Here is a 25662-nt window from a genome sequence, read left to right on the forward strand (position 1 = left end):
AGGCAGAATATGTTTTCTGCAGTCTGCCCATGTGGAGCATTCCACCAGCATGAAATCCACTTCAAACCACACATCGTGCGGCCGCAAATTTGAACAAGAGCTCGCCACACAATGGCAAGCAATAATGGACTACACAGGTCTCATTCCTGATGGTCATCGCTAGCTCAAGTGACAAATAAATTCCACAGGCTCCCACCTCTTCCTGAAATACAAGAGCTTGCAGGGATCAGCAAGGATCAAGACAAGCCATTGAGTTCTGCCAAAGCATCTCAGCAATGGGAGCTGCTCAGCTTTCCCCCGCCCCTGTGGACCCCAAAGCGCTGCCACACTTGTCAGCCAGCTATCTCCTTTGAACTGCTGTAGGACTTTCAAATGTTGTACTGCAATTGTTGTTCTAGCATAAGTTAACCTTTTAGAGTGGAACTATATAAGACTTTCCCTGCTTTATTGGATACCTTCATTTAAAATACATAGGTTTTCACTTAAAAATAAAAATCCCCCCCGTGCAGCCCAGAAACTGTGTGTAGTTTAAAAGCCAAACAATCACGAGCATGGCACAAAGCCTCTTCTGACAGTTCAGACAGTACAAGGCCCAAAGACTCTGAATTTTACAGTAGTTTTTTGTTTCCTTTTAACCTCCTTTTGCTGACATATCTAACCAGTTACATCAGGAACTGACTCTCTCCTATTGCCTCTTAAACAATTTACCTTTACAAGCACAAACAGCCACAGGTTACTCTACCTGCGCCTGTGCAGATAGCTGTTAGATCATTCCATTTTGTGTAGAAGACGTGTACGTTTCCAAAAGTCAAAAAAAAAAATATATATATATATATCAACACTAAACCTTCAAAGAAATAGCATCAGAGAAAGACAAAAGACACAGCCTACCGCGATACACTCAGCAATTTTACACCTCGCCAGCAGTGCTACCACCTCCTGCCAGCAGGTAGGGGTGGCCACTACCCAGAGGGGTTCACAGCCTCCCTGAACACACTTTGCAGCCTGACCCCCCAGCCCCAACAAGGGCTTTCATGGCCCTGATACCTCCTTCTGACCTTTTTTCTTCTCTGGACAGTGTAGGCAATGATGCTGGAAGCTCACTTCAGTGCGTGCATCTGAATAACATTTCTGATGGCTTTATGATTTTTGCTAGGTTTTCCTTTTTCCCTTTTTTTTTTTTTTTTTGACATTTTACACAGGACAGATGTTGTCACCAAGGCTGCTCTTGTAAACAAGATATGGAGATGGTCTGGATTGGGTTACCTTGGTAAAATAGTTTAAAATAAATAAAAGGATGGTTGGTCTCTCTCGGATGAATTAGCTTGATTGGAACTGTCAGGTTAAAAAGGTCTAAATAAACAGAGTTGTGCATCTACCCTTAATGGAGTTAAGGGCCCAGGACAAGTAGTAAAGATACACAGAATGAAAGCCTAGATGATGGAATTCATCCCTGCGCAGACACGGCTGATATGCATGTAAGCATCTCTTAAATCCCAGTCTAAAGAGGGCCTTGGATTTACAGAGACTACAGGTTTAGTTCGTAACACCCACTGAATGTTGCAAGGCTTTGCTGATTCCTTTTTTGCTGCTAATAAATAATTTCACACAAAAACATGAGTCAAGGATGTCTAGAGATGAGAGAGAGCATCGCTGCTGCCTGCAGCTTCAGAGCTCCTTGCCCAGGGTGCTGCTCCATGAAAATCCCTGAAAATCAAGGTTATTACACTCCTCTGTGATCCCACAGGGTCACATACATCCAGTCTATTTACAGGGGTGTTGCTTAGGCTCTCCTTTGCGCTTCTGTGCCATAAAGAATTCTTCCCCGGCTGCCCTAAAGTGCCAAGCAGGGCTTTATATTGTGACACGCCCTGCCATGGAGGTGTAGGAACACCACTGAGGGATGATTCACCCTGGCAAAAACAATCTAGTGATGTTGTATAGTCATTGCAGGATGAAAGATGTCCAAGTGTAGACATTTACAACATTTCAGAAGGAAATGGAAAATGCAACAGAGCATTATCCTCCAGTTCCTATCAGTGCCTTTAAAAACCTCCCAGTAACTCTGTTACTCCGGTGCAATAGCAAAGCTCTGATAATTAAAGACTGACTCTTTACAGCAGGACCTTATTTTACCACTATGAGCTGTTCTGACATAAGTTTGTATCCAAAACCATCATCTAAACATCATTTTAAAAGGCCACCTCTGGTTTTGTTCCACTTGCTTGTACACAAATAAAGAAAAGCGTATTGTTTTCCCTTCCTATACATCGCCTGCAAAATGCACGGTCAAAAACAACCAGGAGGTTTAAATTCCAAGTTATTAGAAATTACTGGATACTGTGACTCCCTCCCAGTTAACAGCTATGAATAAGCCCAGAAACAGAGGTACCTACACAAAGAATTTGGCCCATAGCAAACATATATTATTGTAAAGTTGTCCAGAAAATAGATGCTGTTCAGACCAGAAATTACCTTAAATGACTGTTGAGTTGACTGGGTTACAATATTTTAAGGATCATAAAAATAAATATAGTTGTCCAAACAGTGAGATGCAGTGTATTGCCAAGTAAAACACCGCCGCATGAAGGGGTGCTTACCCTGCGTAGCACTGGGCTGCCTGTAAACTACAAGCACCGGGATGAAGTGACTCTTTGTTCGGTCTGTGTGTTTAAAAATTGACGAGTGCTCCGTGGTATCAATCATGCCTGTCAGACAGCACAAGTGCAGATCTGTTACACTTAAAGGGTTGTCAAACGAGACATGATTTAATTTGTCATTTTTTTCTCTCTCTCTCTTAGTGCAGCATGCACGTGCTCTTCATTACTCTTCATCATCAGGGAAAATGAATACATTTTTTGTATAATTTTTTTTTCTGCGGGAGGGTGGAGGGATGGTTGTTTACCAATGACCCAGCACTTGTGAAGAGATCATAAGCAGCTGTTCCCTGCATGCCCTCACGATCCGAGAATTTAAGTGAAGCCGTGGGAGGAGCGGGACAGGAGCAGGGGCTTTTTGGTCCAGGTTTTCAATAGACAAAGGCCTCGGGCCCGCATGGGGCTCTGCGAAGAGGCTGCACGAACAGCGCCCTTGTTGCATTCTCTTTCTTCATTAAATTCTCCTCTTCAGCAACTGTCTAAAAGAAATTTTAACTGGGTATCTTCATGCTATGTTTTTGGGAGCACAACAGGCAGGGAATTTTGCCTGCTTCGGGACTGCAAATTGAATTCAAAAACTTCTGGATTTCTATAGCTCTGTGAGCAGGGTTTATTTTATTCTTAGGAGAAGCTTTACCTGTTGTCATAATCCAGGAAGAAGCAAGGCAGATATATGAACTATCAGAGTGCTGCAGAAAAGGATTAACTCATTTGTTTGCCAGTGGGCGTTGCTGCATGTTTTCTCATATAAGATAAAGAAAAAAATTGTAAAGGAGAAAAGAAATAACATAAGGAGAAATATATTACAAACGGAGAAAGAAATATTACCTAGTGATAGGCACATTTTTCACATGCGGTGGGAAACCTGAAGTCCTACCCCCAAAAGAGTTTCAGGTATCTGTGAGCACAGTTGCGCTTTTCCCTTCAAAGACAAACCTAAACTAATAAAATGTCCTTAACTCTGGGCAGAATTCCAGACACGTTCTGGACCAGACAAATCCCCAGCTCTCCGTGGGAGCTGGTGGCCCAGCATTGTCCAAGGATGCCACGGTTTGGCCTAACATATAATAATGCTTTCACGGTAAAAAGCTTTATTTTACCCAAAGTTGAGCACCTTCCAAAAAGCACTCACTAGAAACAAGGCTGTGTGGTGCTCGTCTTCCAGACACTTTACAGAGATAGCTGCTTCCCCTTTCTATAGGTGGGAAAACCAGAACATCTTCAGAAGAAGTGAATGCCACAGCTCACCTGCCAAATCTGTAAAATGGACTAAAACTGAAACAGTGCCTGGATCCTGGTACCCTGCTTGTCTTTCAGGTGGTGCTGTGAGAAAATTGTGCAAGCTTTCACTTGATATAAAGCGGTAATTTCATGCTGGGTGAGTGCATCATGGTGATGACCCATTGTTACTGCAGAAGTTATTCTTAACCTTAAAAATTAATTTGGTTTCATCAGAGCCAAAAAGTAAGGGACAGGACCTCATTGCTATCAGCACCATCTGTATGCAGAAAAACAGGAAAAATAACTCTTCCCCCAAAATGCTGCCAAACAGAGTAAAGCTTGCAATGAGACAAACACCCCGATCCTTGGTCACAAGCCATCACCGTATCTGCTGAGCTTGGGACTGCGGGGATTCAGGCAAGATCCAGCTGCATCCTTCAATTAACATTTCATTCATCGAAAGAAGCTGGATAGAGAAGTCCAAACCCGTGCCTTTTTGCTTGCAATGACACCTCTCGTCCGCAGCGTTGAACAATGCCTGCCTTCTGAAACGTGTTCCTCGTGCAGCCGGATCCGGGCCAGCACAAAGCAGCTGTCATGAGAAACTCCTTCCAAGCACAACGACAGCCCTGTCTCACGTGAAGGAGTCTAAACTGAAGTCCTCCTTATTCTAGCATTTCCTATGGAAAGATTTTACAGGTCCCCACTGAAAATGAGCCTGAGTTAAGCACAGCGCTAACCTGGCAAACCTCCGCTGTGTTCCAGCACGGTGTATCGGCGAGGCCGTTTTCCAAAATGCCTCTAACATACGAACCCAGCGATGCAGCACTGGAAATTAGAAAGTTCCAACTGCTGACAAGTTTCTTCACGTTTTCTCTGGTGATCCTCAGGCAGCACCTAGGTCTGCCAGGCAGCAGCTACCCCCAGTCTCCATTTGGGGCAGGAATTTATTGATAAGTGAAATATCACTGAGCCACAGAGGACAAAACCCAAATACAAGGGCAAATCACTCAGCTGTAGCTCTAACTTAGGCCTGAATAACACCCATCCCAAGTGTCCTATCCACAGGAGACCAGATATGCGACTCCCATACCCAAGAGGTGAACAGATACACCTCAAGCAGCCACGAGCAGCAGGAGGGGACCAAGGGACAGCAGGCCTCAAGCACGTGCTCGGTGGCTTTTCTGAACTGTGTCCCAGATCCTGCTTTACCTATTGATGTGAATAGCCCTATTCAATTCAATTGGGCTGCTCATGGGAACACGGATAGAAAATTTTGGCTCTGCTTTGGTAAACTAAATTTCAAGAACAGTCTGAGTATACCATAACAAAGACCCTAAAGCCAGCAAGGACCATGAAAGGAGCTCATTTCATTACTAAATCAATTTATAAGTATAAACATATAGTTATCTGGCTAAAATATGGATTTTCCCTATTTGAAATACTGCACCTCAAACTTACTAAATGTCACCAATAGGCACCCCTTAAGGAAGCAGGCAGCATGCTGCCTTTGGATGCCCCAACCATAAATCAAGAGATTTCCTGAAGTCTGCCTGGAATAGTGGAGAGTAGCCAAACTTACATGAAGTGCTATTTGTGTGCTATTAGTTGTGGGGTGGGAGAGGGAGGAGTGTGGGAAGGAAAAAGGGGAAGAAGGAAAACCACTTTCTTAATAGTTCCTACAATGTTTGGAAAACATTCATTCATAGCATTCATTTATCAGGCTTCCATGCAATAACTCCAGGTTAAAAATAAATAAATAAAAATAAAAAAGCCTGAAGGGCAGAGGGAGGTGGGGAGAGGAAATCAGGGATACCAGGTTTTAACTGGGAAAAACTGGAATGTTGTCAGTGTTTCCATTTAAAATAAATATCATAATGACAAAGTGATGTTTGTGCCTAGGTGCCACTCCGAGGTAGCAAATGAGGTCAATTTGTTCTGCGCAGCAGTTCCACAGCTGCACAAGTCCAGTCTGAGAACTTTTAAGATTTCATGTTCAGTCAGCTGCAGCCCCCAGACCCCAGCTGCAACCGTATTCACCTGAATGTCCACGGTGTCACTCGGATAGCTGGAAAAACCCAGCCGACATGGGCAGGTCCTGCTGCAGATGGGGACAGCAAAGCACCTCCGGGCCACGTCTGGAGCATTACAGAATTCATTCCCAGGTTCTGCATCGTAGGGCTGGGATGTACTGAAACACCACACCTTGTGTTAAGCAAGGGACACAATAACTGTGAGAGGAAAGTCACCAGTGCAGACACAGCTTTCCACACAGCCCCAAAGCGGAGCCTTGGGTTCACTGGTGACCAGAACATCACACAGAGTCATCTAGTGGCCAAGCGAGATCCTACAGGGGGGTGTTGCCATTTTCTAACATGAAAAATGAAAAGGTAGCGAGCAATTAGCCCCCGGTATCTAATTTCATCGTGAATTTGAAAAATGCAACAGGAAGCAAGAAACCGAAATGAAATAATGTGCGTATGTGAAGCCGAAGACAGAGGATGGTAGCAAGCCATTATTAGAGCGTTAGAGCTGTCAGGAGTGACCTCCCCTGCTGGGTATTGATATTAGCTTAAATGCAAAAATTTTGCATCAGCTGTCATCTGCAAGAGAGACAGATCTTGCTGCAGCTAGAGCACAAATTCTCTCTCTCATATTTTAGCCGATCACGTCCATGGTTGTCTTTTGATGTTTCTAGCTGAGAGAACATTTTTATAAAACAAAATAAAACAACAAAAAAAAACCCTCTTTGGGAATCCCTGTTGGTGTGATGTTTTTGATTAGTGCTAATGTTTTTCTGGCCGGCTGTGAAAATGCATTTAACTATAATTGACTAGGCATTGTAATTCCAAAGCTTTATGAAACAAAAATCCACAGAGTGACAATCTGATACAGAAATCTGGCAAAAGATGATGTATCTCGCCCCTCAGAGACAAGTTTAATGGAATAAAAATATTGATCTAATATAGAAAGATTGGATATACATTTTGCTATAGCTCTCTGTATTATCAAGGGGGCAGAGGAGAGAAATCTTAACATGGAAACCTATTCATATTTGGAATAGTTTCCTCTTAAAGGAAATGGTGTAATTGTAATTTCAGCACTCACTCCGCTGCAAAGCAGACAAAGCACTGAGGACTACACCACTGAGAGGAGTTCTGCACTGGGGGCCAGCATGGACCCATCTTGTCCACTTCTAATTCCTACGATTCCCCAGTTTCCGTTTTCACTCAAACTGGAAGCCAGGGAGGGAGGCGGGAGGAGAAAAGCAACGCAATTCCCTCACCAGCATCACAATTACACCAGTGCTTTATTCTCCCAGTCAGGGATAGATGACAATACCTTGTTCACCATTTCCCAAAGAGCTCCTCTTTATGATAGCCAGAAGGAAATCACGTGTTATCTCTGCTCAACCCCAGGGCTGGAAAACGCAAGCCTGGGTGATTCCCATGCAGTAGATTCCAGAGGGTACGTTTAATTAACGCTCTAAATTGGACCTTCTTGCAGGAAAAACAAATCTGTCAAGGGAACAGGCTCCTTAATTTGTGCAACGAGGAGCTCAGCTGTACAGTAGTAGCAGTGACACCACCAATTTGGTTCTAGGGCTTGATGCTAAACCGAGCGGGGACCGCAGCGAGGCAGCGCGGCCGTGCCGGGGTGGCACCAGGTGAGTGCCCCCCGCTCGCCTGCATGGCTCCGCACAACCACGGCGGGTGTCGTGGGTGATATTTCCCTCTGTACGTTTTGAAAAGGGGGAAAAGAAAGAACAACCCCAAAGAACGCTGCGGATAAAGAAAAAATCGCAGCATCGAATCAATTAATGCGAGTTCTTCCTAACTTCCATGCGAGCTTTGCCTTCAATTAGCATGATCTCACTGAACCCTCTTGTGTAGGCCTGGAGCAAAAGCAATGGAAACTTTCTCCCTTCTTGTTTTAATCTTTCACCAAGTCCTGACTTTCGCCTCCAGCCCGTCTAATTGAAACTAATCTTCGCGGGCGAGGCCTGTCTCTTTCCCTTAATCCCTCTCTAAGGAAGCTCACATGGTCCCAATTACAGCCACACCGGCCCCTTTTATTCCCCTCCTCGTCTCTTTCTGCCAGTTTCATTTTTTGAAAGTTTGCATTATTAACTCCATGCTTGCGAGTTCCTGTCTGTCACGGGGGCCTAGAGATGTTATCACTGGTTGCCGATGTATAAGGTTACCATGAAAGCATTTTATGGATTACATTTTGCAAAAAGGCGATAGAGGGCATGATAGCTAGCACAGTGGCGAGCTTTATAGGAGTTTATATCTGCAATAAATGAGAGGCCAAGGAAGTGTTTATCTTGGACTTAAGTGTATACCTGCTTAGTTATCTGAAGGCAGAGACAATAACAGCTCAGAAGGGATCGCTAACGTTTACTACAAGGGTTTCACAGAGATGCCTGCGAGATGGGCCGCGGCCCTGGGAGGGAGCGGGCCGGAGACACGACCACGGAGCCCGGCTGGAGAATGTGTTTAACATTACGGAGTTAATGAGGTTACGTGAAGGCAAAGATAGCGCTCGCTGGTTCCCAAGCTGGCTCCTAATCCCAAGGCAAAGCCCAGCCCGCTAATGCTGGAGCTCAAACAATTTATTGAAAATAGACAATTTTCTTTCTCTTCCTTTTCACTGTTTTTTTTCTACTTCCTTCTCATAACTTGCCGAGTCCCAGGCAATAGCTTCTGTGTTCCTCCAGTGCCATGATTTATTGCTTGCTTATATAGTTTCTGGTTCAAAGCTAGCGCATAAATCAATCCCGGTGGTTGCTCCCCTGAATACATTCATTGGAACTCCTCTGCTGCAGCCTGGGAAAGGCTGCTCAGCACCACCACAGCCTCCTCGCCCCATCCCATCCCATCCCATCCCATCCCATCCCATCCCATCCCATCCCATCCCATCCCATCCCATCCCATCCCATCCCATCCCCAGCCCTCAGGATCTCTCCAAGCAGTGCTCACACGTCCCAAGGAGGCCCTCCCAGCCTCATCCACCCTCTTCCCCAGCGGGACAGCAGCAGCACAAGGGCAGGGACCTCCTCCACAGCACCAGGTGGCTGGTGATGTGCAAACGAAGGAAGACAGAGGCGGTCTCCTTAAGCAGCTGCCACACTCTTAACAATCATCACTGGTTCTCTGATTTAGTCTACAAGCAACCACCACCACCAATAGCTGTCAGTAACCAGAGGCTGGAGCAGATTGTGAAAAAAAAAAAAAAAAAACCTTACCACTCTGTCAACCATAAGATCTTTGCTATTGTTTCAAAACATATTGTACTCAAACATTTGATTTGCAACACTAAGTATATTTAATTCAGTTCACTCAAGTTGCAAAGCAAAAAGTCATTTAAACCAGAAAAATGACAAATTATTTTTTTAAAATATCAAAGTAGCATATTTTGACAAACTCAAAGCATTTTTCCAAAGCACAATCCAAGTCAAGAATTTGTCAGAAACCTTTCCCGCAAGGAAAACTGGCATTTTTGAGATGAAATAACTTGCACATCTGGATAACGAATTCTTGGCCAACACTAACTCATGAACTGTGGTCTAGTTAGCAGCGGTCCCACCTGTAGCAGCCTCCTACTTAGATCCTCAAGGGCTCAGCCACGGAGTAGGCACTACAGCTATTTCAGTTACTCTTGCGTGAAGCCTGCTCACACTTTGGCTTTAAGTGCCCCCAATCTTTCTTCATGATGGCAATACAATATGTGCTTTTGCCCAGTGGTTTTTATTTTGTTTTGTCCTTCTTCCAGTATGGAAATCTTCATGACTCATTTGTCATTAGTTCAGTGTCTTTCACAAGACACTTTGCATAAATTCCTGAAAATCTTAACCTTCATTAGCAAAAATCTGTTTCTGCCTTCTACAGTTGAGAGCAAGCCTGAAAATGTCCTCTGCCTCCCCCATAAAGTCCAGAAAGAGAAGCTGATAGAATTATGAAGCAATCCAGCCTCGTTTAAGTCTAGAGGCTCTGAGACAGCACAGTCTGGCTGAGTAATTTTAAAATTTGTACTATTGATACTGATTTTGTAAAATAGCAAGAGAAAATACATCAACACATAAGTATGTATGCATGGGATCCTTCTTCTGTCTATTTTCTTTCTTCTGGGAAACTCTGTTGTCTTTGAATCCATTTCTGCCCACCTCCCTTTTTGGCCTAGCAAGCACAGTGAGCAAGAAACTTCACATTGCAACCTCTGGTTTGCTGCTGAATTTTTCACATGTGAGCTGAGAAGTAAAAACTCATAGCATAACATCGTACATTTTATGGCACAGCAAGAATAGGTCATTCTTTTCCTTTGCCTGTGATATTTATGAGGACTTGGAGAATGATTAACTGAGGGGGATGGTGGAAATGAATCCTTCTAAACAGTGAAGCTTTGGATTCTCCAACTAAATGAATGGCTTTTATTCCAGATTTATGGTCTTTTCACAGCCTGGCGATGATGAGTAATGACCTATCTTCACACTATTAAAGAATTTATTATGACTATTTATCACCAAAGTAACATAACAAGATTTGAAGAGGCACGGAATAATGCTAGGAGAGCAGCCAACATTGTCTTAGCTGTGAGCTTTCCCAAATACTGCAGAGCCAAAGTGGGGTGAGCAAAGGAGGGTGCCTGCCTCCAAGCACATGTGCAGAAGGGAGAGGAGGTCTGGAATCCAAAGAGGTACGTATGCAAGGTGAGTATCACCAAGGGAAGAGGGGCAGAACATAGCTGTGCGCACGTGCACAACTTTCTTTCTCTCCAGGCTTAAAAACGGGGAGGGAAATAGATCCACCAGACAGTATTTAAACATGCAGGCTAATGAGGCTGCTTTCAGTGGAGGATGAACCCCTCTACAGGATGACTACACAAGACCCTAGAGACATTGCCAAGAGCAGAAGGATCTGTTACAAACAGCAGCAGCAATGCTGCGTGAGCAGTGAATGCTCAGGGTCTTAGGCTCCTGAGGATGTCCTAGAAGTTGTGTGGCATTCCTCATGGCATTGAACTCACACCATTCCCTCCAAATTCTTCTGTTTTCAGTTGTAAAATTTTAAAAATCAGAATTATGGCTGCCTTTGACATTTTTCAGGTTCATAAATTAGCCTGTGCCCAACACATAAAGACAAAAAAACACAGCCTTTCTGCCCCTGCATCAACGTTGAGCTGAGCACTAGCACTCTGCCTGACTTCAGCGCCAGCCACCAGGAATCCTCAAAGATGACTTTCAAAATTGGCTCCTTCACATGAGCTACATGCTGAAAACGTTGCTCCTGAAAGAAACACAGCCCCTCCTCTTACCCGAGTTCCCCCTCTGCAGTGGCTCCGTTCTGGTGGCAGCTCTACCCGTGGAAACAGGAGCAATAATGGATTTCCTCCAGAGCCTCGACACGTAAGAGAGATCATGCCTTTCCACTTCTGAAGCAGGCTGTCAGTAAATGTCATATTTTATTTTGCTTTCGAAAGACAAATATGGCAACACACACGTTGTTAGCAGGCCAAAAGAATTATAACTGTATTTTGCTGAAAGCAATGTTGATTTGGATTTAGCCTAGCACTTCTTGTAAAACTGAATTACACTGAATTCGCTCTAAACAGCTGTGACATCGGCATCTTTACAACACACGCGTGCTGCTGGCTGTAGCAAAGGAGCAATTGATGCTCAGGGGAGAGGCAGCTCCTCAAAACAGCACGGAAGTCACCTCTCAGTTCAGGTCACAGAAGCCAGAGAAGCAAAGGAGAGGAGAGGATTCAGCAGGGCAGCATGCCTTCAGACAGCTGTAGGCGATCCCCTCTCAGTCACAGAGGCAAGGAGCAGATCCTGCAGGGGTCCCTGGTCCCTCATCCAGCCTCCAGACCCCAGCCTCAAAGCAAAACATTGAGTTCCCGAACACTTCCACACCTGTGGCACAAGAATTTAGTGCTAATGGTCAGCACACACACAGCCCCGAGATGTTGGGCACCACTGAGGCAAATACAACAGCCAGAATTTAAAGAGGAAATCAGCAGGGCTGGCCTGGACTTGCTGAAGAGGTGTCCTACAGGACGTAAGGTCCTCACAGTGCTCATCTCTTTCTGCTGTAAATGTCATAAACACCGAGGCCACTACTGTATCCTCTTTTCTTCAGTGAAAGTGCAATGTGTGCATATACACACCAAAACAGCTCCAAGATCATAACAGTATTTCCTAGAAAAAAGTCTGACAAACACATGGAAGATGTTATTGCTGCTTCCTAGAAGGACTCCAGGAAAGCACCCGGATTCCAGTGAGATGAGCAGAGGAGCCAACGAAGCAGAGCAGTGCCCTACCTATCCCTCACTGCACAGACTGATGGCTCAGATTGCCGTCCAGTAACACTGGAGTCAGAAACCACCCAAAACAATTTGATGTACCTAGCTTTCCTCGTGACCTGCAGGCAGAGACTGGACAGCTGGTGGAAAAGGAGGCTTCCACAAGCTAAGGGGAAGGCTGTTCCCTTTCCCAGGCTCTAAGAAATGAATTCCCATGTTTCCTGGTACTCCAGTGGTGATGTTTGCTTCCTCTCCCCACGCTCAGCCCTCTTAGAGGTAAGCGTGGCTTATGTTTTAAGGGCTCAGCTCAAAGTCTGCCAATGCCTGTGCCACTTGTTATGTTCTAACGGCGTTTAGATCAGGCCTAACACTTCTGAGGCAGTGGTTCCTCTCTTTCCACAAGATATTTTTGTTCCGTAACCCAAAGAGTTCCAGGAAACTTCACAGGGTCAAACCCAGGTCTGAGCCAGAGCCTGCTTTCGGGCTAGGATCCCGAGCCTGCCAGCCGCGGACTCTTGGTCGCAGCGCCTCAGCTCTTCTCACAGCTGCCGTGCTGACCTCTGAAGCTTTTTCTGTAGGAAAACTTGCCAAATTACTGGGCAGAGTCCAGTTGCGGCAGCCAGCTCTGGTGTAACCATGTAGGAGGATGATAGGGGTCACCAGTACGACAAGGACCATTTCTGTGTTCTCAGAACTGAACCTCAGAGCCCATACACCAATGCCAGGCTCCAAGTTCCCAAAGCCCATCTGTAGCAATCATTAAATAAACCCTTAACGGTGTCTTCTGTAGCTTTTAATAGACTAGAGTACTTATACTGTCAGCTTTTACTGGGCAAGATGTAATTTTCCAATAAACACCGCCTCTTCCAAAAAGCAGCACTTTCTGAACTTTTTCCAAAATCCAAAGGTTTTGGCTGCAGCTGCAGCAATGGGAATCAAATTATAAAAACAAAATCCCTCCTTTCACTCCATGCTTTCAAATGTTTTTCCAGGGCTGAAATGAGAGGCGCGCTCGCTATTTGTTTCTGCTTCTGTTGGCTTTTAAAAGCACAAGAGGGTAAAGGAGCTGGATGGCTGTAACTTTCACAGCTTGCTTATGTACACAGTGCCATAACCTTTGTGTCTTGCTGTGAGCAGCTGCACGGCAATTGTATTAGTCTGACTGACTGTAAACTGTGTGGTAATATGTAAAACATATTGTGAGTGATGATGACTAATTGGAGAACATCTTGTGAGACACTCCAAACGTGTGTAAAATGTCATCCAGCTGTAAGCTGCGTTCTGGCCTCGACTGCCTGCTACTTATCAGGGCTTCGGGGCTCAGCAGCAACTCTGCAGAGGGAGCAGATGAATGGCACGAGCAGCAGCACCCCGCGCTTCAGCCTCTTACACCCTCCACCTTCAGTAACTGATCAATGAAAGTCAGGCTCCAAGTTCTGGGACCTGGACTGGTTTCCTTACAGAGATTTGGAGCGTGCTGGCTACAGGACCCTGACTGTCAGTGGGAAACTTGGATAACTCAGCTGCAAAGTAATAAAAATAGAAATTACTGGATATATTCTAAAATCTTGTCCTTGTTTCTAACGCTCTCATGGCAGGACTGAACTCTAATAAATATGCCTCCAGCATTACTGCAAATGCCAGAGACGCAGGGCAGCAGTCTCGTTTGAAGAGCCAGCGAATCCTACATCCAAAAGAAGTTACCGCGTGGAGGGAGCGCGTTGAACTGCCTGTTACAGGCGCCGCGACTTGCACTGGATGAAATACTAGGTTTGCTCAATTGTCAGACCATCAGCCAGCCACGCTGGTCTACACAAAACGTCCCCTTCTAGCTCACGTGGCAGGGAAGGTATTCCCTGAAAGCAAGAAAAAAGGTACACTCCGAATGCAATTCAGTGTTCGTCTGAAGAGCCTTCCTCTGTGGGCGTGGAAGCCAGAGAAATTCTGCAGAGAACTTCAAATTAAACTTCTAAACTTTCTTTAAAGTGAGAGATCTCACGCATAAAGGACTAAATGGTGCATTTCAATGAAATGAGATGTTTTAATGGACATAAGAAGTGAATCAGCTCTTCTCTTAAATACCATTATGCACCATACTTTGGAAGCAAAGGAGACCTTACGCTAATAAATGAGGGCTGAACTAGGCTGGCCAAGCAGAATTACGCCAGTTTTAATTAGAAGGGCAGTTTATGCATGGACAGCTGTCGTGTGCTAACATCCCTCACCTACGGGAGGTGTGAACAGCAACTGCAAGTACAGCCACGACTGAAGAACACAGGAGATAAGAAATAACAGATTATGATCATTAAAGAGTTACAATTTTTGTCGAGAGGAGCCCCTAGACATACAGCAATGAAAGCTGAAGTCATGTAGGACTGCCTAGGAAATGGGATGTCCTCATTACAAGTGTGATTTGTGCGTAAAGGAGCCTCCCTGAGACCATACAGCAACGTCTCCAGACAGTCACACTGCAGATGCCCTACGCCTTCACAGCAGAACATGCATTTAAAAACCTTCAGCATCAGATCCTCGACAATGTCTCCAATTGTTCCCTTTGGCTCACGCTGGCCCAAAACAATAGGTTGGTTGTAGTCCCAATAAGCTGGAACGTCTCTGCTATCTGGTGCGCAGGCAGCAGCGAGGTTAGCTAAGGGTAAAAATAATTCTGTCCTCCTCGGCGATGAAAACTCTTTCATTTGCACTGATATTCAAGGCCCTAATTTAAACAGGGACCATCTCTTGCTGAACACATCTGACTGGCAGCTCAGGATACGGTTACAGCTGTATGGTCTAGCTTGTCCATTACGCAGTTAAACACTGTCAAGACGATGCTAATAAACCTCACCATGACCACTGCTCCCCAGGGATCACAGCCAGCTACCCTAAAAGCCGAGAGGTTTGGGGAGATGGCTAATAATTCGCAGCGGAGTTTGGCTTCCAGCACCAGACCGTGGGCACAGGGTGGACCCGGTGGGGGCCGGGGGGTCTTCGGCCCCGGCTCAGCCCCGTGCACGGCGGTGCCCCAGGTGGAGCACGGCAGAGCCCAGCACAGCCGCCTGCCGCTGACCTGGCATTCACCTCCGCCGCTGGTGCTCTAACAGAGCCGTTTTGTTCCTCCCCGGAGTGGAGAGCGTCCAAACAGCAAATGTTGAGCGAGGGCAGGAAGAGCGTTTGAAGCAAATTCTTGCAGAAATAAATGTGAATTTACTTAACTTACCATGTCTCCTGCTTTTCCCCTCAGCCCCCCTTTTCCTTCCTAGTGCTGTTCCTCAATAGCATCCCTCTACTTTCCAAGTCATCCTTCACACTCACCACTGTGTACCTCTCCCCCTTTTGCCACCCACTGCCTATTTCTTTATTTTCTTTTTCTAATTTCTTCCCCCTCCCTCCACCTCAGCACAGACTTCTTTCCAGGTGAGAATATTTTACTCGGTGATTCTATTTAAGAAAACATTATAAAAGGAGCAGCTCCCGCTGCTTTCACCTCCTCAGACCACTCTCACATTAAGCCATCAGGCAAAAGGGCCGGGGCAGCAGCAGAACCAGTCCTGCTCGGGGATACTTGTTTCCTCTGTTCTTTCCTCTAAGTGGACCTGAGGCTTTACGGCTGTGTCAACCACACCAATCTTTGTCAGGAGTTTCGGCGTTTTGCACTGAGCTGCTGCTTTTGCACGTCTGTGTTTATGTGCCACCGTGCCTCCCGTATTGCAGACAAAAGCTAAAACACCAGAAGATGGATGCCTTTCAAAGCCAAAATGTAAAACCATGACTTCCAACAGGAAACTTGCATTTAGAAGCCAGCCTGATCGTCCTGTGGCACAGCCCATTTTTCAAGGCTTCTTGTCTGGTAATTACACTATGTTTGATGCTCCAGTACCACAAAACATCAGGCTCCAAAAGGCAGGTATCCAGATTTCCTAGACACAGCAATGAAACTTAACGGGTCAACTCCTGCCCACGGGCTTGGGATAAGAAGGAGGCACTTTGGTCCTGGGGTTGAAAGAGCTGAGTGCAGGAGATGCTTTCTCCACCTTTCCAGTCCAAATTTACCTGCTAGAACAGACTCAGAAGAAGCATTTTTTAAACAGAAGTTGTCCCAGCAGACAAATGAGGAGGATGTGTTCGCTGCCTGCAACCTGCCACTATGCTTCCCAGCGCCGAGGTTTGCTCTGTGTGGCAGCAGCAAACTCCAGGTGCCTTTGCTACCCACCGAGTGCCTGGGAAGGGTTAAATACTCTCCTGCTCTAGCTCACAGAGCTCTTTTGCAAGGCAGCTACGCTCAGAATAATATGCAGGTTGCCATTAAATATGCTATATTAATACTTGGCATTAAATTTTAATATAGTGATTATACAGGAGAAAAATTGTACTTCAGATTAGGAAGGTATTAGAGAGTTTGGAAAAAATCTTTATTTTGAAAGAAACATTTATCAGGTAGCTCACGGGATGCTGTTTACTTGTCAGAGCCCTTGAGCAGGATGTTCGGAAGGGGGGAAGGCTCCCTGTTAGTAAGAATGGGCGTTCAGCAACATTTTCTCTTTGCTTTTATTCATCCGACCAAATGGAGCTGGAGCATGTTTCCAGACCTAAAACCAAACTAAAGGGCCTGGCCATCCCTCCCAGTGCGTTAGCTGCCAGTAAAGAAGAGCATCCATTGACCAGGGATTCTCTTTAACCGAGCCCATCAGTGCAGATACAGATGAAAAACAAACAGAAAACCTCAACAACCTTCCTTTGGCACATCCTCTGCAAACCCAACAGGAGCCAGGGTTCAGCTGAATCCTGGAGCCACAGCTCACTGGCCTCCATGGGGATTTTCGTGGTGTCCAGCTCTCCAGCCGGCCTGGAAGGCTTCCTATTTTCCGGAGGGAGGAGCTGATAGGGCTGAGCTGGGACAGCGCTGGGACCACCGATCCCAGAGGCCCAGGTTCTCCAGCAGCAGGAGGAACAAAGAAGCTAGTGTTTGCCGGGAATGAGATGGAAGAAAACTAATTTTGGCTGAACCAGCATTTTCCAGTGAAAACCCTTCTTGTCAGAAAATTCTCAAATGAGTCCACTGATGAGAAAATAGAGGTATCTTGTCCCAGTGCTCCCAGTCACCCTGCCCGGCTCCCCAGTCCCATCCCACCACAGCACATCAGGGGGCTACAGGAAACTTCCTCCCTCCGGCATCAGCAGCAGCAGAGCAGTTTGCAAGAAGCTCCTTTAAATACAGCTGGTTCCAAAAGCATTTCTCAGAAGGATTTCACTAGAAGGAGAAGAGAAGCTTCCAAAGCTCTTTTGAAATTACTCCTTTGATTTCTATTATGCAACATGGAGAAATGGAGATGAAACTGGGACGACAAGGATTTTAGGGTAAAGACTGAGTGTTGGCTGCCAATAGATGCCTGAGCTTCTTGTTTCCTTCAGGTGCACCTTGAAGATATATCAAACAAGCACAGAGCCTGACTAAGCTCGTGTCTCTGGACTTTCATTAGCAGAAAAGCCACAATTAATTTCCTAAAGAAAAAAAGGAAATTGAGGAGTTGGTTTTAATCTTGTCCCGGGCTGAGTGAATCCAAGAGTCAGTGCAAATGGTATCCCCGTAAATCTAACGGCAGCCACAGTGAAACATTATCCCGTGCCTTTTTTAGGAAGTACTTAGTGTAAGAAGTAGCAGAAATGGTTAGTGGAAACAGACCCTTGCCTCGGTGCTGCAGCCAGTCCTCCACGCTGTGACCCTACCAGATGTGTCCGTTCCGAGGCAGCACCGGGGCCAGATAAGGACCCTCGCCACAGAATTAATCAGTTCCCATTTTCTTAACCCCTCACACGCCCGTATGGGCCCTAAGATTGCTGGGGCCTGACAAAAAATCAGGTCAAACCTCAGCTGCCCAGCACAGCCCTAGCAGGAGAAGGGTGGCCAGGAGGGGCCGGAGCAGCACACCTGTGGAAGGCAATGCAGAGCCCCAGGCCCTGCTCGGATGGCAGCTTTGTGCCCTCGTTCCATGTGCATGCCCTTGGGCACACTTCATCTCCCCCACTGCATCAGGAGCAATCCCTGGGGAGCCCTATATGCACCCCCAAGCTGTATTTTGTGCCTTGCTTCTCCCATACCCACGTGCAGTGCCGTGGTTTGGCGATGCAGCTTGGATCCACGCTTGGAGAGGGATGGGGAGGAGGAGCACAGCCCTGCAGGAGGCACCTTGAAGCAGTTACAGGGTGGATGACAGAACCAGGGCACAAAGGGATGCCCCGAAATGAGAGGGAGCAGAGCTTGGGAAGGGCCCGGAGAGGAGAAGCACAGGGGGTTCAAGGAGGCTCCGAGCTCGCCAGGAACACCACTGGGCTCTCCCTGCCCACCTGTGCCTGAGCAACATTATTCCAAGCTTCCTCATGTTGTGTTTTTTATTTAATTTTCCAGCGAACACACTCTTTTATCATCCAGAACCGTGAAAGTAAATTAAGAAGAAATGGTTTTCTTTCAATTAGACTCACAGTTGCTTTGAGTAACTGCCTATAATTCTATTTAATGAAAAAATAAAATCATTATTCCAGTTCTCCCTGTGCCCTGTGACAAGCACACAGACGGGCCCCATTAGCAGGCACTGTAGATTTACTTAATTAGAAAAATATTTTGTTTTCTCCTATTCAAAAAAAAAAAAAAAAAAAAAAAAAGAGAAAGAGTAAAGAAGAAAAAAAAAAAAAAAGGGAATGAAGGGGAAAAAAAGAAACCTCCAGGCACAATATTAATCTAACCTGCTACCCGGTGCTTAATAACTTATGAACTAAAGCACATATCAATCTATAATTTAGTTTTCCCTTTGATCTGTGACAGCATTTGGTGCACAGCCCAGCCAGCAGCCTGGTGCCATCTTATCCTTGCTGCAGCACTTCTCAGCACAAGCTCCTGTACTCCTTGAAGGTCTTTTGGAGACAGGACCCTGGCATTCAGACCCACCACAGGGCTGGTTTCTCCCAGGAAAATCAATGAGATTCTTCTACCAATCCCATCCATTTTATCTCTGCTCCTAAGTACCCCACGATGACAGTGTGGAGCTTCTACCAGACTGCTGGTAAAAGAGCAGAAAGTCCAGTGGAGATCCTTCAACGCTGCGGCACACTCGGCATCAGGTGTCAGAGCTTTCCTGGCATTTATGGGTTACTTGAAACAATGCACTTTCATTTTATCTGCATCTTGCGTTTTTATGATGATTATTATTCTGCTGTAGCATGAATGCCTCCAAGAAGAGGAAGTTTCAATTAGGATGCTGAAACCCTAAGCTGTAGTTTTATGGCTTTAAATTAACATATAGAGATTTGCTCCAGGTACCGTAACAAAGTCAACATCCAGCTATGCTATCTGATTACACGAGCTGATAAAGAATTTATGGAACATAGCACAGGAAGCTCTCTTTGCTGGTTGCCATTCCGCGGGGCAGTGCCCCTCGTGAGGAAATGACGGGGGTCGGTGGCAGAGGAGATAAACCAGGCTGGATCCTCAGCTGGTGTAAATCAGCTGTGCTTCCCGGCCTGGGCCCTGCCTGAGCTCTGCTGGGCCATGGGGCTGGCTTGCCACTTCTGTGCTCGTGCAATGATTTATTCCCCTTTCAGCATTTACTGTCTGGTCTTTGGTAAGTTCACAGAAGCGAACCTACAAGGACTGATGTCTCCCAGCCATACCCTCTGCTGTGATAGTACCCGGGTGGTTGTCTTGTGCATGTGCATTTCTGAAGCACGGGACAGTGCTTCCCGAGGTACCCGAGCAAAACCCATCTACTGAAATATTAGGTAAATTAGTGAACACTTAACACAAGCCTCCCCCTTCCCAGGTGAGCCCTGACCTGTGCAGAGCACCTCCAGCAGCAGGCAGCTGACTGCCCAAAGTCCCCACCACTGACTCCTTCCCTCTGTCCGTACAGGATTTTGCGACCAGCTGCCCGGGGAAAGTTCTGCGAGCTGAACTCAGGAGCCTCACAAGGCAGCAGCGTCCTCCTTTTGTGCTAGCCCAGCAACTGAAAAACTGAGAAACTCAAGTTCTGGCTGACACTTGTTCCCCTAACAAACGGTGCGCTGGCATCCTCTGCTGGTACCGGCTTGTCACAGCACGAGGATGGGAATTGTACTGCCAATAGCGAGTAGCATAAATGTTGTAACACCCTTTAATTTTGTACAAGCTGCTATTGCTTTATGCAACATAACCATCTTAATTACGAGTAAGATAATCCCTTGGTTCCTGTGGAATAAAAGGAAGCCAGCCTGAACTTGGATCAACCATATAGAGAAGTGAGTTTTATCACATTGCACATTTTCCTATCAAGCATCACCGATTTTCTCCAACCACATCACAGAAAACTGCCCGGCTTCAGAGCTCAGGTCTACCCGCCATCCTGTAGCAGGATCAATACCCAGGCCATCCTTTGCAGGTGTTCTTGTAACCCGTTCCCAAAATCTCTGCTGACAGCCATTCCACAATCCCCTTAGACAAGGTCTTCTCCTTTTATGACAAAATTTCTATTGGCTTTTATCAGATGATTGATTCTTGATCAAATGAGGAGTGCTCTTGGCAAACTGATGTGGAATAATTCCCACAATGACATTTTATCCTTTGTATAAGCAAGAGAGGAAGCCTCATCTGGCTATTTTACCCATAAAGGATTTCAGTACATGCACAGAAATCCAAACTTCACACAGATCAGTGCCTGTTTACACCACACGGCTGCTGTCAGACATAGTGGGCAGCATTTCTCCTCCCTATTACAGTTTTCATCTCTTTAATTATTATCTCCTCTGTTGCAACAAGATGCATTTCCAGCTCTCTGTTTTACTTCTGAATGTTATTTAAAATAAAAAATAAAAAAAATAAAAAAAGGAAAACAAACAGCAAATAATTTTATCTATAAATTCAGAACTGCTGAAGACATTCACCGTGCTGGTGAGGAAGCCAAGCTCAGCCCTCAGCTGAGCCCCAAGCACAAAAGCCCCACAGGGCTCCCCAGCACCAAGCCCAGCGCCTGCTCCCAACCACGCACAGCGGGGGCTGCAGCGCATGCAGCAGGACGGGGTGATAGTGGTGTTCAGGGCAGTGCCAGCACAGCACTGCGTGGCCAGGCACCCACTGCACTGAAAACAAGGGGAACAGGTCAAATCATAGCAAAAAGGACCTGGAAACAGCAGGGCTGAGCGAGGAGCGTGATGAGAACCAGCCTCACGGCACTGTGGTTGAGCATGCTGGAGTAGAAGCTTTTGTGGTGCCCATTTAACCCAACTACATGCTTCCAGGAATGGAAGAGGAAAGCAGTTCCTCCCAAAACGCTGACAGATCCTGCTGTGGAAACACTGCCTGCTTGTAGAACGAGGTACAGAGCCCCAAAACATGAGCATGCACATGTCCGTGGGCCTGAGCACAAGTGCAAGGCTGCAGCAGGGAACAGTGCTGAAAAAACACGCTCATCTGACTTCATTAATCTAACTTGCTCATGTATCAAAGTGCAGCGCGTTTTCTTGTAAAAATGATTAAGCTGCTAATTAAGCTGTTTATAACTTGTTTCCCTGGTTGCTAATGATAATTAACATGCAAATTAGCTGAGGGAAGAGAGGCACAGGGGTCCTCAGTTCATTACCAAGTTAATTACTGTTTGCATACTTAAACATAACAGTTATAAATGGTGGCATTTAATGTAATGGCCAAGATGATAATTATACCAACGACATTTTGAAAAGTCATTTCACTGTGTGTTATTTTTCTGGGTGATTAATGTTTCCATGCCTGGTTGATAAACTTAGTTCCATCCAATATGATTTGGAAACTTAGCGCAGCCAAATAAGTTATCCCTTAACAATGCGCTCTGATCCCCGTTTCTCTGTAAAGCAGGGAAGGAACAAGGGGAAATAAAAGCAGTACATTTCAACACTAACAAAGGAGGAATAAAGTGGGCTGCTTAGCACCACCTGTTTAATTTGAGTTGGCAGCATATCTACCAAGATGCTGTAACAGCATCCTTTTTTATCCCTCACTGTGTTATTCCTCATGTTTTATCAGTGCTGGCAGATCTCTGAAGAGATCCAGCCCATCACACTCATCATAGCAGGCAGTATCCTTAGCCTCAAAAGCTTGTATTCTAAATAAGCATGGTAAACAGCATACCACAGAAACAAAATTTGATAGTGGCCATTAGGAAGGACATGCTATTGGAAGGATGCATGCCCTGGGAGGATATGCTGCTTGCTTGCCACATTCAGGACTCTGCTCCAGTGTGCTCCAGCTTATTCTGATGGCTTCCTCACTGGACACAAATGCTGAATCCCGCAGTTAAATCAGAGACAATAACTGAGAGCAAAGCATGTGTGTGGTGACCTTTGGGGGTTTTGAGCTTTAATCTCTGGAACATAAACAAAAGGATTATTTCTTTCTCTAGTAGAGCGACAACTTTTTTTCTTGTAATCTTGCTCAAGTGCATCTTAATCCTGCTGTTCATCAGGGAGCCCTGCAATCCTTCACGTTGTCATTCTCGTTGGGGTAAACAGATGAAAATAACCCAGTGCATAAAGGCAGCATGCTGCTTTCTGAGCATATAAAAGTATGCAGTCACAGCCAATTCTAGGATATCTAATATATTAATATATATACACACACACACATATATATAAACATTGCAAAGCCAAAAGATTCAGGATAGTCACTTCTTCAAGGCCTTACTAATAAGCTTGAATAAAGGGGTAAATTTTACAAAAAATCATCCAGATCCAGAGTAATGGGGTTGGACCATAAAACAACAAGACTACAACTTCTCTGACCCATGCCACCTTTCACTCACACTTCCCAGAGCTCTTTACAATCACTGATTTAATCACCTTACAGTTTTCCTAGGATGTGTTATACTTCTGTGATTATCTGGGTTTCAGAAAGATTTGACAGAACAGCAGGCTATCATATCATATAAACAGAAACATATATAAGGCTAACTGAGAATTTGAACAACCTGAAAAGAGAGGTTTTATATACATTTTTCTTCCAGACAACATTAGGAAGAAGATCTGTCAATAGCAAAGCTTAGAGGTCTCCGTTTGGAAGCTGCTGGTCTGACTCAAAGGAATAGCAGCAGCTGCGGTCACAGGATACAATGCTGGGGTGCAGATTTCCTTCATGAGAGAAGAATATCCCAACTCTGTTTGACAACAGAGTTACCAGCAGCCTAATGCAGCCTAATGCTCCTGGCAGACTGTGGGTGTGGAACTAAATACGTACAGGGATGAAATTTCATCGTGTGGCTTAACAGCTTAGTACATCAGCAGAGAGCTTCTTGACTTCAGTCCTGTGGGCATTCAGTCGCCCAGCCTGTATAATTTAGTACAAGCCATCTTCATTCCATACCCTATGCTTACACCAGGCTAAATGAGAGCAGAATTTGGGGTTTGCTCTCCAACCAACGTAGAGCCTAGCGTGAAGAATGTTAGTCAAGTAAATCAAATACCTTTTTTTTTTTTTTTTTTTTTTTTTTTAAAATGTTGCTAGTGCCCCAACCCATTACAATACTATCAAAGAAAGTTCATTTTCTAAACCCAATCTTGTGTACCAAATGCAAGTATTTCTGGTTTCTCACTTTCAGACCAAGCTATGTCTCACATTTAAAAGCCTGAAGGGGAGGAACCCATTACAAGCCCTGCAGGCATTGAGAACCCTTGAAAGAAGTGCAAGATTTCTCAGACACATCCTTGGAAAGAGTTACTGCACATATATGTTAGAGGATCTCCAGCTTTACAAAGCCACTTGTTGTGGTGTCTTTACTCGCTTCCCACTCGCCTCCCTTTAAAAATTAATCACTAGTCGAGACATTATGAGGAGCTATTGTATTATACTTAATATTTAATGAACGTGTGGAATACTTAATATTTAATGAATGTTTAAATAAACATCTCTATACTTTTTTTTTTTCCCTTTTCTCACTTTTTTTTATGATCTTAGAAACAGAACTTGCCATATCTGCCCCAAAGGACAAGCAACAAATTGGTGACTTGAGAGAAACATTAGGAGCCAGGACTGGGAGCTGTTGCGTTGCTGGTTCTGCTACCCGTACTGAGGGGTTGTCACACCAGCCTCTACTCATACACCTCACGTATCATACCAGAGCACGGTCCACCAGAAAAATACCCTCTTCTCAAATCATCTTGGAGCTCCTCTAGATGCTCTTGCCCTTATTCCTTTGATGACTGCAGTTAGGAACCTGAGATTAAGTTTGATGTGTAACATAAAATTGGCTGTATTCGTAACACCTGGTATTTGACCCTCAGTAAATAAAACCATCGCTTCAAGTTACTGCCACCTTTCTGGCCAGCCTTGCACATCAAGATCACAGCAGCATCCCTCACAACACCCGTGCAGTGAACACACTGTATCTTTAACTAAACTGGGAATCTTTATGCTAGAAATGATGAATGGAGGATGCTAGTATCCTCCATATTCGTTACAACTACAAGGCAAAACGTGGCTGGAAGCAACTTGCACACCACTCAGTCATGCAGCAAAGTCAAATTATGGGTAATGATTTTTGCAGCCTGGGCCAGAATCCATTGAAGGCACCGGTCTTGTTTCTATTCCCACAAGCCATGCTTGAACCTCAGCGGAGGGGCAAAGAGGCACACGCGTTTGATCAACTCAGCTCCTTTTAATGTGATTTCTATTTCAGAACCGTTTCTTTTTATGCCCTCAAGTCTTTCTTGGCAATATCACCTGTGGCCTAATGTGACAGCAATGCTAAATTATATCTCGATGGCTAATTATGGTAATTAAAGTGAAAGTAATCAAATCAAAGTAACAGGCAAACTCTTAATAAAATGTCAAAAAATCTCTATTAATCACAGGGCTTTTTTCATTCTCATTTGAATGAGAAAGAACAAGGATATAACAAAAAGGCTAAACTTCAGAGCTGGACCTGGCTTAAAGGCTTGCCATAAGTTTAAACACACTTAAAAACATCCTGGATTACTAAAAATCAAGGGTTTTACCCTTGATAGGGTAGGGAGGGAGCCGCACAGTTTGGGCGAGCAACTCAGCCCCCGTCACGCCCAGGGTCAGCGGGCCCCGTTCACTTCTCCTCCGGTACCAGCTGCTTTCCCCGGCCACCCCCTCGCGGGTCACACAGTGATAGGATCTGTGTCACCTCCCAGGAGGCGACAACGAGCGCAAACCAAGACGGAACCCCCCCCCCCCCGTCCCTCCCCGCACCGCCGGCGGGCAGCCCCGGCCGGGCTCCGCTCCCGGGGCCCTCAGGCCCGGCCCCGGCCATGTTTGCAGTCTCCAGGCAACAGCGCGCCCGGCCCGGCCGCTTTACTTTACTTCACATCGGGGGAAGCGAGAGGCCAGCAGCTCCGTCAGACGCCCGCTGCCAGGTATTTGTGCCCTCAGGTAGCTCTCTCCGGGCGAGACGCCCCCGGGGGTTCCTCCGCGGGGTGGCGAGACCCCAGCGGGTGCATTGGGGCGAGCAAGGGGCTCCGCCACTCC

General features: G+C 45.7%; 1 protein-coding gene and 1 long non-coding RNA gene across 7 annotated transcripts in view; one reads left to right on the forward strand and one right to left on the reverse strand.

The window, feature by feature from the left end:
* The window catches only part of LOC311422041, a 55255-nt gene extending 29598 nt beyond the window's left edge, over window positions 1–25657 (reverse strand). The window contains exon 1 of the long non-coding RNA XR_014685157.1: window positions 25503–25657. This is a non-coding gene — a long non-coding RNA (uncharacterized lncRNA). The remainder of the gene's footprint in view (window positions 1–25502) is intronic.
* The window catches only part of MMEL1 (membrane metalloendopeptidase like 1), a 56731-nt gene continuing 56495 nt past the window's right edge, over window positions 25427–25662 (forward strand). For 5 of the 6 annotated variants that reach the window (XR_014685149.1, XR_014685150.1, XR_014685151.1 and 2 more), the window contains exon 1: window positions 25427–25550. The gene's annotated coding sequence lies outside the window, so the exon portion shown is untranslated. Of the gene's footprint in view, window positions 25567–25662 lie in introns of all 6 variants that reach the window. The other variant, XR_014685154.1, reaches the window with a different exon arrangement.

Source organism: Aythya ferina (assembly GCF_964211825.1).
Source record: "Aythya ferina genome assembly, chromosome: 21".
In the NCBI taxonomy this organism is placed as follows: Eukaryota; Metazoa; Chordata; class Aves; order Anseriformes; family Anatidae; genus Aythya; species Aythya ferina.